Here is a 12,164-nt window from a genome sequence, read left to right as displayed (position 1 = left end):
TGAATTGGGGCTATGTTCCATCCAAGCCCTCATAAACTTGCAAGGTGTGTTACTATTTTCTAAAATGATGGTCCCTTCTACCCCACTTGTGTTACCTATATGGTACGCTAATGAGATTATTTTAAAGCACTCATGGCTGATCCTAAAAGATTGGACTGCTAAGTATCTATTACCTTTAGATAAACTTGGCATGTCGACTGACTAATCTCAATTCCTTGGATTTAAAAAAGAAAACCTGCAATTTTGGGATTGGAGTACCACTTTAGAATGAACAAAAGGTTGCAAATTATATACACAGTGCGCCTCTATCGAAAACTCCTTGGGTCAAATTTTTCCAGACCTGACTAAGGTACTTAAGAGAAGCGGGAGATATACCTTTATGAGATTGCACCTGAACCTCTAACCTACCATGCAGGTAATTGGTGCAAGAGAGAAGATGCCAAGATCCTTACAATTGGTGGGCTTACACTTGCTTCCAGACACGATTTAGGACTCTTGCAGTCAATTCAGAAATCCTCAGACCCGCAACCCATAGACATCCGGCACCAGAACAAACATCGTGAAACCCTCCCTCAAGCGACCCCAGATGACCCATCCAGTCACCTGGGAAAATCAGAGTCAGGGTGTAAAGAATTGCAACGCATTCACCTTCCCATGTTCCCCTTAGAATAAACTTTGGTTATTCCATTCAATCGCTTTTTGATTGTCCGATCTCAAAGCATGTATTTAAAAGATAGGAATATCTTTTTACTGACCTGTAACGTTGTTGAATATCTTTTGGAACATTTCACCACCACAAGAACTCTTCCTACATTAGTCCCATCACCTAAGAAGGAGCTTTGTGACTTTTGGGCACAAGGCCCCATACATCATAGGGACTGGACTTATAAAGTTAGGGCATCATTCTTGTGAATTGGTTTCATGCTATTGCATCACTACTTACCCTCCTTTAGTTGTCCAACCTATGTATGCATTCCTACAAACCCAAAGGTGACTGTATATATGCTTCATAACTGAGTATTGTGTGATAATTACCTGCTTATTTTATTTCTTAGTGTGTGTTTTGGGCCATTAATAAATATAGTATGTTTGTACTTACCTGTCTAAATTGAATTATTGTGTGATTCACTTTGTGGACCCATTGTGGACCATTGACCCCACTCACCTACTGAGACTAAGGGCCTCATTAGGACCCAGGCGGTAAGGGGTTTACGGCGGTGTAAACAGAGCCGACCCTTACCGCCTGATTCCGAGGTCCCTTAGCGCCATGGAGGATTTAACACCTGCTTTTCGCAGGTGTTAAAATCCATGGCGCTAAGGGACCTTGTTGTTAATTCCGCCACCGTAATTTACGGTGGCATAATTAACGCCTTCCCCACTCCCATTATGCCCTATGGGGCAAAAATGGGAATGGGGAAGGGTAAATGGGTTAATGGGGACTTACCGCCCCGCCAACCTCGGATGGGGCGGTAAGTCCGCCAACCACCATGGCATAAACGTAGTTTACGCCATGGTGGTAAAGGTACGACCCAGGCGGTAACTTACCGCCTGGGTCGTAATGAGGCCCTAAGTCTTGACCACTCTCCATGCTTTCCTCGATTGGGTTTGGCTAACCTCTCAGAGTTCTCCTGTTCACTATAACTAGGATGGCCTAAAATCGGTCCGCCAGGCCAGATTCTAGAAATACATCATAACAATCTTGGATTCCTTGTAGCTACTATATGGTCACCTACGAACTAGTTTACTGCTACACCTGATGATGGATGTATTGTACTCTGGTTGTGTACAGTTTTTTTATTGTTTTCATCTTTTTCATATTTGTGAAAGGTTTACACATTTAAACTTATCACAAAAGAAGAAAAGCAAGGACGTGTCTACAAATCGATGAAAAGTCCTAATTGCAACCTAACTGAAAAAGTTGCTAAGGACTGCCTGTCCGAATTGAGCATATAACTTCAAATTTATGTCATGGCAAAAATGCTTACAAAAAGCCGTAGAAGCCCAGATTGATGCTTTCTGTATAAAATCACAGAGGACGTGCCTTTGAATAGCGACTGGTGCTGCCGTGGATCTTACTAATATTGCAGGAAGTCCATTGGGTTGAGGATGTTTCTGAATCGTATAGCGCTCAATGAATCATGACAATATCCATCTTGAAATAGTTTCTTTGGATGCAGGAGAACCTTTGTTTCTACACGCTGAAGGTTACAAATAATTGCAATGATTTCCCCAAGTCCGGATTTGGAAAAGAAAACAGGAGAGATATCTCCTAATTAATATGGAACTCCAAAGCCACCTTCGGAAGGAAAGATGGATGAGTAGGTAGCACCACTCTGTCTTGATGGAAGACCATAAGCGGCTCATCGGCCGTCAATGCTTGAAGCTCGCTTATTTGTCTGGCAGATGTAACTGCCACCAGAAATACGACCTTCCAGGAAACCAACCTCAAATCTGACTGAGCCATTGTTTCAAAGGGTGTATGACATAATGCAGAGAGCACCACATTCGGACCCATTTGCGATGTGGGGCTTGACTGTAGGGAAAAGGTGACACAGACTGCCAAAATGACATAATACCACTTGGTTTGAAACTGATAAAGATTGTTCCTTCGAGTTGAGGTTTGCGTCAAGCCATATACATACATTCTACAGGTCTCTTTATTGCCAAGGCTCAAGGTAAAGGAAAGGACGTCATCTAAACTTAAAGAAGTCCGGATAAGTCCCCTTCTGAAGAAAAGCTAATTGGACCCAGCCCTAGCCAAAGATGATCGGCCTATTACAAATGTCCCCTTTCTCCTCGAGATACTGGATAGAGTGGATTATCTTCAATTCCAGGATTCTGTGGAGCATAACAACATCTTGGGATCATACAAGTCAGGCTTCTTTAGGGCAAGCCATGGGACAGAGACAGCCTTAATAGAAATTAAAACTATACTGGCAGGTATAGTGGATGGAGGCCAGCCAGCTTTGCTGATGCTGCTGGATCTTTCAGCGGCCTTCGACCTTGTTGACCATTCCATTCTTGTCGTCAGGTTGAAGGAAATAGTTGGCTGCTCTCAAAGGACCACAGATGGGATTGCATCCTTTCTCGGCCCTCGAATATCAAGAGTGGCAGTGGAGGAGGCTCAATCTTTACCCCAAAGCTCCTTTATCTCCCCGACTCTATTCAGCGTCTATATACGACCTCTTTTTGACATGCTCGACCATCTGGGTGTCTGGTACACTACCTATGCTGATGATATCAAGGTGGTCTTTAAGCTATCCAGGGACTCTGCACAGGATTCTGCAAGTATTAATGCAGTCTATATGGCCATTCATTCATGGATGATAGCATATTTGTTGGCTCTCAATGACACCAAAACAGAGCTACTTATAATAGCTACTTCTCAACGGCTGAATAAACTTGACTCTTCCTATGGAAACTTTAAGATTGCTGAATCCTCTATACCAGTGTCTACCAGTGTCAAAACACTGGGGGTCCATTTGGGCTCAGAGCTCAACATGAAAGCCGATGTGTCTCACACCCGAGCAGGTTGTGGGTATGTGATCAAACTTCTTAATTAGATTAGGCCATGTATTTCACTTGCTAACAGAACCACTGTGGCATCAGCCTTGATTTTTTCAACAGCCTACTGTCAGGTACCACTAAAACTAACATACAATCGTTACAACTTGTTCAGAATAGTGCTGTTTGCGCTGTCTTTGGGCTACGTACATTTTATCATGTCTCCAACTCTAGGAAGGTGCTGCACTGGCTCCCTGTGGTACACAGGATCTCACACAAAATCCTGTCTGTGGCCTATATATGTTGGCCCTCCACCGCACCAGTTTACCTGAAGAAGCAACTGTCTGTTGATCTTCTAGCCTGTCATCTACGCTCAGGAGATTCCCACAAACTCAAACAACCCAGCTTCAAGCTGGCAAAATTTGGGGGCTGTAGTTTCCTGGTGAGGGCACCAAGAGAATGGAACTCCCTCCCACTTGCAATAAGGAACATCAACGCACTTTCAGGATTTAAAAAAGCTTTGAAAGGGAGATCCAAGATGGCCGCCGGGGTGAGGAGTCGCATCTAAGCCGCGCTCCACCCGGGCCGCTGAGAAAAATAAGCACAAATAAAGCCGTGACAGCCTGAATCTCTATCCCCCCCCCCGACTGCTAAAGGTCCCCCCCCCCTGGTAAAAATGCGGCACCACCGACGAGCGAACACCGGACGAGGAACAAAGAGAGTGGAAGCCCGGCCCCTCCCCCATCGGGGCCGATCGGGACTCTCCCGCGCTGAGAGGAATACACAGCGCGGATGAAGAAGACAGTGAGGCGGCGGCCAGCGTGGGAGCAGGATCGGAGGCACTGCTGAAGCCCGCGGTGGAGGACCGCCCTCCCCTGCAACGCACCGACGAGCAGGGCTCTCGGCAGAGAGCGGGTACGCCGCGGCTGCGGACTGGGAGAGGAACGGCGCCGGGAGAGGGCGGTGAGATCAGGGCGGACAGCTAGAGAGGAGCAGCGTGGGCCGCCCTGAGACATATCGTCCGAAGTGGAAAAGGTGAGCCAACCCGGGGGGGAGCAAAGAAAACACCCACGCAAACAAAACAGAGTGGGCCTCATTCCGAGGCTGGCGGTAAGGGTTAACGGTCACCGTTAATGGCAACGGTGACCGTTAACACTTACCACCATATTCCGAGTTCCCTTTTGCGGGTTGGCATTTAACGCCTGCTTTTAGCAGGCGTTAAAAATGCAACCCGCAAAGGGACCTTGGAGTAAATTACGGCACCGTAATTTACGGTGCCGTAATTTACTCCTTCCCCATTCCCATTGAGCCCTATGGGGGCAGGAATGGGGATGGGGAACCGGTATGGTGAATGGGGAATTACCGGTCCCTCCAACCTTGGAATGGACCGGTAATTACTCCATTCACCATGCCGGATTTCCATGGAGTAAATAGCTCCATGGTTGCTTACCATGGTGCTATTTACTCCATGGACAGCCCCAGCCTCGGAATGAGGCCCAGTGACTTTTAAAGCAAAGTCCCCGCAAGGCGCCAATTTAACGGCAACACATTGATAGGGGGTCCCCCCCACCCCAAAGTCTACACTACGCAAAGACCCCCCACGCAAGCCCGACCCCAGGAACGTGGAGGGGGCGCTAGAGGAGACTCTCCCCCCACAAGCTAGAGAGTGAAAGTGCAGAGGGGAATACACTAAAGGAGAGACGAAGCCGCCATAAGCGTATAGGCACTGCGAGACGAAGGGGGAAGGTGTGGAATTTTAGAGACCACGTCTAGTTAAGGCAAGAACCCCGCACACAAAGGCATAATAGCGGAACTGAACTGGTGGAAGGCCTACTGGAGGGCTGCACGAGGGCGCAGAAGCCCCATAGACACTCTAACGAAGCACTCTACCATGTCAAGAGCAAAAGGGAAGGGTAACCCCACCCAACAGATGCCACAATCAGCGAAACAAGGCGCAGACATACTACAAATGTGGTCAGCAGAGGGTTCATCACAATCGAGAGGGAGAAGCCAGGGAGAGCCCATGGGGGAGACAGAAACACTCCCTCAGCAACAACAACCACTGACTAGGGAAGACATGCAAACCTGGTTCAAGAAAAGTTTATGTCTACTGTTCAAGAACAATTTGCAACCATGAAGAATGAAATGAAACAAGCGGTACAAGACATGAGAATCGATATAAACAACCTTGAAGAGAGAACTGACATAGTGGAAAGGACAGTGCAAAGTCTTAAAGAAAATATGAGACAAACAAGCGAAACACAAGAACATTTGGTGACACTCACTCACAACTTGGAAATACTATGTGAGGATTTGGAGAACCGCTCCAGACGCTCTAATATCCGAATCAAGAACATGGCGGAATCAGTGCTAGACAACGATCTGAAAGAGGCGGTGAAGGAGGTGTTTAGAGACATCCTGGGGACGCAAGAAACTGAAGATATCGGAGTCGATAGATTCCATAGGGTAGGACCAAAAAGAACGGGGGCCCCAGGGGAAAGACCACGCGATGTCTTGGTGGCTCTCCCCTCTTACCCACAGAAAGAACAGATTCTCAGGAGGGCCAGGGAAATGGAGCATATTAAAATGAATGGGCAAGACATCCAATTGTATCAGGACTTTGCTCTAGTAACCCTCCAAAAAAGAAGAGCAATGGCCCCACTAGTGAAAGTGTTAACAGATAAACAAATCCGCTACAAATGGACCTTCCCATTTGGGCTGCTATTTACATGGGAAGGAAAACAGAGAAGAGTGACCACGTGGGAGGAAGGCCTCAGCACTATGGGACTACAAGATGAAGAGATGGAACAGGGGGAAGCCTCAAACAGGAGAAAACGAACGAGGAAACCAATGGGCTGGGAAACAAGCAAGAATAAAAAGGCAAACGCAGGGAGGGAGAAAAGTAGCGTGAGGATCCCAGGAAAGGCATATACTAGGGTGAGTGATCACGGAACTGCTGAAATTGAAACCCTGTCGGGGGGGGGGGTGAGAGCAGAGCAGAACGGACAACACACAGATGGCGGTCTGGTCGAGACCCGACGGTTTGCAACTCGGTAAAGACAAATGGATCAATGGGGTTTAGGATTCCCCATAACATACCCCCCGAGGGTAGGGAGGGCAGGGAGCGAAGGGCGCAATGCCCTAGCATCAATAGGAACCCTTGCCCTACTCGGGGGACAGTTTTTTTGGTTTAAAGTTCATGTTGAGGGGGAGGGAGTTCGAGGGAGGGGAGGGGGTAGGAAGTATCCAAGAAAAGAAACAAGCACAGAAGGGGACCCAATGCAACGGCATACAAACATAACAGAATGGGGTTGATATGCATTTGGACCTACAACATTAGGGGCATGAATCACCCACTATAATGAGCGAAACTGGAGAAACAGTTCAAAAGGGGGAAGGCGGATATACTACTCCTCCAAGAAACCCATATTAGAACAATTGACAAGCAGAAAACACGTATAAAAGGATACAAAATATGGGCACAGGCAATGACAACAGAAAAAAAAGCTGGGGTGCTGATAGCGGTGAAAGAAGGGAAGGACACTAAACTGCTAGACATAACCACAGATAAAGAAGGAAGATACGCCTTCGTCAATGCGGAACTTGAGGGACATCGCATTACACTTGCCTCAATATGTGCACCCAATCAGGGACACGATAGTTTTCTCAAAGACGTCCTGGCGAAATTGGAAGACTTTGCAAAAGGGGAGGTGATCATGGGGGGGGGGATCTTAATATGGCGTGGAACCCACATTTAGATAGAAGCACGGGGAACATACATGGCCAGGCGGCGCCTTCAAAGCGTCTGAGACAACAAATGGACCACATGGCCCTGCATGACGTTTGGAGGGAACTGAAGGGTGAATAGAGGGGGTACACATATTTCTCACATGTTCACAATACCATGTCTAGGATAGACTATTTCTGGGTATCGGTGGGACTTCTGGGAAAGATACAAGGGCTAGATAAGGGTGCAATAGCCCTCTCGGACCATGCCCCACTATGGTTAAACGTGACTCTCCCAGGGAGAAAGAATGGGCTCTGGAGGTGGAGGCTACCGCAGGAACTGATCCAGGACCCAGTTACCGGGGAGTCCATAAGGGAAATGATAGAAGAATACTTTATACAAAATGACACCAGGGAGGTCACAATGAGCGTAGTCTGGGACGCGTTTAAAGCAGTTCTGTGGGGGAGGATGATAGCGTTGAAAATCACGAGAGATAAAGAAAGGTTTTTGTGGGAAAAGGAGCTGGAAAAAACAATTGAAGATATCCAAGAGAAAATGCTGACACACCCCACTAAGATATTGAAAAAATCACTGAAACATACACAGGGCCAATTAGAGATGCTACGTACGAAGGGCGCAGAAAGGAATCTACTTTATCTGAAACAGAGATACTACATAAGAGCGAACAAAGCAGATAGACTCCTGGCGAGACAACTCAGGGCAAAACAGAAAGAAACAACGATTAAGGCATTATGCGATGCGAAGGGTGACATCCAAACACGCACATACGACATGGGGGAAGCACTGAGGGAATACTATCAAACTCTCTACTCTACTGAACGCCCAAATACAGACGACCAAGACGCATACTTAGGGGCCCTACAGATCCTGAAAATATCAGAAGAGGATAAACAGTCACTAGAGAAACCCCATATTAGTGAAGTGGAAGTCAGCAAAGCAATAAAGGGACTCCCAGGTAACAAAGCTCCAGGCCCAGATGGTTTTACGGCTCCATTTTATCAAAAATACTCAGACATACTGACCCCGATCCTAACCAGGCTCTTGAACTCATTTAAAGATAGTGGTAACGTGACCCCCACAATGAATGAAGTGAAGGTGCTGGTGTTTCACAAACCAGGTAAAGATCCAACAAACCCTGCATCATATAGACCAATCTCCCTGATTAATCTAGATGCGAAAATATATACCAAGATTCTGGCAACAAGATTATCCCCGCTCCTCCCTAAACGATTAGTGAGGACCAATCAGGCTTTATTCCCGTCAGGCAAACCCACGACAACACAAGGAGGCTCACCCATCTAGTGGAAAAAATAGGTATATCCCACACCCCAGCGATACTACTGTCGGTGGACGCCGAGAAGGCTTTTGATCGGGTGGAATGGACAATATTATTCAAAATTCTGAAGTGCATGGGGTTCGGGGAACAGTATATTGCGAGCATTAGAGCGAACTATAATTCCCCATCCAGTAGAATAGTCATTAATGGCGAGGTTACGGACAAGGTAATAATAACGAGAGGAACGAAACAGGGATGCCCCCTTTCACCATTACTGTACGCTCTGTTCTTAGAACCTCTCCTAATGAAAATAAGGGAATCATTACACATTAAAGGGATAGATTTGGCTGGACAGCAACATAAAGTGATAGCGTACGCGGATGATATGCTAATAACCTTAGAGGACCCCGAATCCACTCTATCAGCTGCGGTGAGGGAATTAGAAAACTATGGGGCCATCTCAGGCCTAAAGATTAATAGAAAAAAATCAGAGATCCTAATCCTGGCAGGGGACAGAGAAAACATAGAAAGGGAAGCAAAGATACTGGACCTTAAGATCGTAGAAAAAGGTATAAAATATTTGGGAATAATTGTACCTAAAAAAATTGAGCAATTCTATGGGGAAAACTACCCGCCGCTACTCTCAAGCATTCGAAGGGAAATTGGCAGATGGAATCCACTACAGATATCCTGGTGGGGCAGAATTCAATCAGTCAAGATGACCATCCTGCCAAGGATACTATACTATTTTCAGGCTCTCCCGGTGGGTGTCCCGGACACGTTCTTCAAAACACTAACAAAAGTGGTATCATCCTTTGTATGGAAAGGGAAAACGCCTAGAGTAGCTAGGATGGTCCTTACGGCCCCAACCAGAGAAGGGGGGATGGCGCTTCCCCATTTTAAAAAATTCTTTCAGGCGGCGCAACTTAAAGTTCTGAGGGAGTGGGTAGGGGAGAATCCGCAGCAGATATGGGCCAAACTAGACAGAGCAGTGGCGAGAACCCCACTGGTAGAGCTTCTTTGGAAACAGAGGCAGCACAGACATGAGAACTTAGGGATAAGCGAAATAATGAGGACCACGCTGGAAGCATGGGATAGCCAAACACGAAAAGGTATAATGACCACAATGCTGGGACCCTTTACATCCATCTGCAGAAAACCACAATTCCCACCGTGGATGGAACAAGGGGCATACGACAACTGGGAGGAAGCAGGCATAACTAAAATAGGCGAGATGTTCGCAGACAAGGAAATTAGATCACTAGAATCCTGCTTTACAGGCACAAATATCCCCAAAGGTGATAGATATAGATATGAGCAGTTAAAACATTGGGTAAATTCCCCGACAATCACTGAGGCAGCAACCAGGGATCTTACAGGGTTCGAGACATACATCATCTCCAACACGGGGGCGAAAAAGTGGGTATCAACTCTGTATAAATACATAAACACAAAAGGGGAAGATATTAAATGGTCATACAGAATAAAGAGGGGCAGAACGCTGGGGGAGGAACCAACGGATAGACAGTGGGAGGACCTATGGAAGCAGATCCCCAAGATGACCCGTTCGGCACAAACCAGGGAGATGTGGGTTAAAATTATGACACAGTGGCATTACACTCCAGAGAGGCTCCATTCGATGTACCCAAACAGGTCAAATCACTGCTGGAGAGGATGTGACGAGGTGAGAACATGGAGACCCATATGGTGGGACTGTAAAGGCATTAAACCCTTTTGGAAAGAAGTTAGAAGTGAAAAGGGTAAAGTATTCCCAGATGTGGGTTTGATGGGGGAGGGGGTGTGGCTTTGCGGAATTAGAGATGATGCAGCAAGGCTATACAGTAAATCACAATGGAGAAGCTTTATGGGACTTCTCATAGCGGCATGGGCCACGATAGCACAGAATTGGAAGAATAAAAATACCCCACTGACCTATACTTGGCTACAGAAAGTATGGGCCCATATTACAATGGAGAAAATCACCCACAAAATTCAAGGAACTGGAGACAAATTCGTAAAGGAATGGGAAGGGACCCTGCAATACCTCCAGTCAGACTTTATGGAACAATGGTGCCCCCATAATATCAAAGTCTCAGACATCTTCAACGCATAATTGGAACCGTGGACAATATGATATCATTCGACCCGAGGGGAGGGAGGGGGAGGGTGAAGGGAATGTTATAATGTTCAATGTTTTTTCTTTTGTTTATTTATGCAAAACTAATAAATACAAGTTTTTTTTAAAAAAAAAGCTTTGAAAACCCATCCCTTCGGGCTAACTACTGGTTAATGCTCAATACTCCCAGCTCTATGTGCGTCCTGAACTATCTCTTTCTCCTGATTTGACCCTGGACTGTTTCCTGACCTTCTTTTCCTACATTGCATTGTACCTTTATGTTTTGTCTGTATTGTCTTTGCGTCTACAGTCTTGCTTGAGTCCTGAGGCCCATGGGCATGTGGCCCCATACAATAAATTAAATAAATCAATATAAATTGCTCCCGGCAGATGAAGAGCTTGCAGCCATATGCCATGATGGATGATCCATTCCCATACCTGCAAGGCTAGTCAGGTGAATTGAGGCACCAGATAGCTTTTTAATATAGAACATTGCTTTTTGGTATGGAATACCAAAACCGTGTTGTCTGTTCTGATGGATACCGACTAATTAGGAATATTGGGCAGGAACGCCAGAGCCAGGAATATGGCTTTCAGTTCCAGTAAGTTGATATGTTCTTTCTGATCCGCCGATGACCAGAGATCGATCGGCAAGTGATCCATGGTGGCCCCCCACTTCAACAGGGATGAATCCGTGGTGATGAGCACCTGAGGTGACAGTCACAAAAAGGAACTCCATGTGTCAGGTTTTGAGAGTTGAACCACCAAATCAAGTCTTGATGCAACTCTAGAGAAATCAAAATGTGTTGGAATTGAGGGTCTGAGGCTTATAACCATGCCTCTCTCAACACAAGTTGTGTTCTGTGGCGAGGAACTGCTGCACACGAGACCATGAGGCCCAGAAGCCTCTGAAACCACCAGGCGCTTGTGGTGGAGTAGCTGCAAAAAATCGGGCTCATTTTCTGAAAGCCCTGGTCCTTTTCCGAAAGATCCTGGCCAGTTGAGTATCCCAGAGAAAATCTATAAAGATCAGGCCTTGCAAGACTGTCGCAGCGGACTTCCCACAGTTTATTGATAGGCCCAAGTTCAACAGTAGGTCCAGTAGGCAGCAAAGTTGTACTTCCCCCACCACAGGTGACTGCGACCTCACCAGCCACTCATCCATGCATGGATATAAATGGATGCCTTGAAGGTGAATTAAGGCTGCAACCGCAGCCATCATTTTGGTGAACACCCTGGGTGCTGAGTTGAGGGCAAATGGAAGCACTTGATCCTGGAAGTGAGATTCTCCCATCAAAAAAAGTCAGGAATCTGTGATGAGAGGGCCAGATTGGGAGATGCAAGGACACATCCTTCAGATCCACAGTGTAGATCCAGTCTCCCAGTTAAGAATAAGTGGAGAAGGGCAGAGATCAGGACCCCAGGAAGGGAGGGTGATAGGACCTTCAGAAGACCACCCCTAGACACCAGAGTCAAATGGTCCAACTGCCTCTCTCCAGCATCTGAAAATGACCCTCATT

General features: G+C 46.5%; 1 protein-coding gene across 5 annotated transcripts in view; it reads right to left on the bottom strand.

The window, feature by feature from the left end:
- The window catches only part of HOMER1 (homer scaffold protein 1), a 1,117,839-nt gene that overhangs the window by 233,664 nt on the left and 872,011 nt on the right, over nucleotides 1–12,164 (bottom strand). The gene's annotated exons all lie outside the window — the stretch shown is intronic.

The sequence above is a fragment of the Ambystoma mexicanum genome, chromosome 6p (genome assembly GCF_040938575.1).
Source record: "Ambystoma mexicanum isolate Mex_15411 chromosome 6p, UKY_AmexF1_1, whole genome shotgun sequence".
Lineage (NCBI taxonomy): Eukaryota > Metazoa > Chordata > Amphibia > Caudata > Ambystomatidae > Ambystoma > Ambystoma mexicanum.
This window is presented reverse-complemented; position numbering and strand designations above follow the sequence as displayed.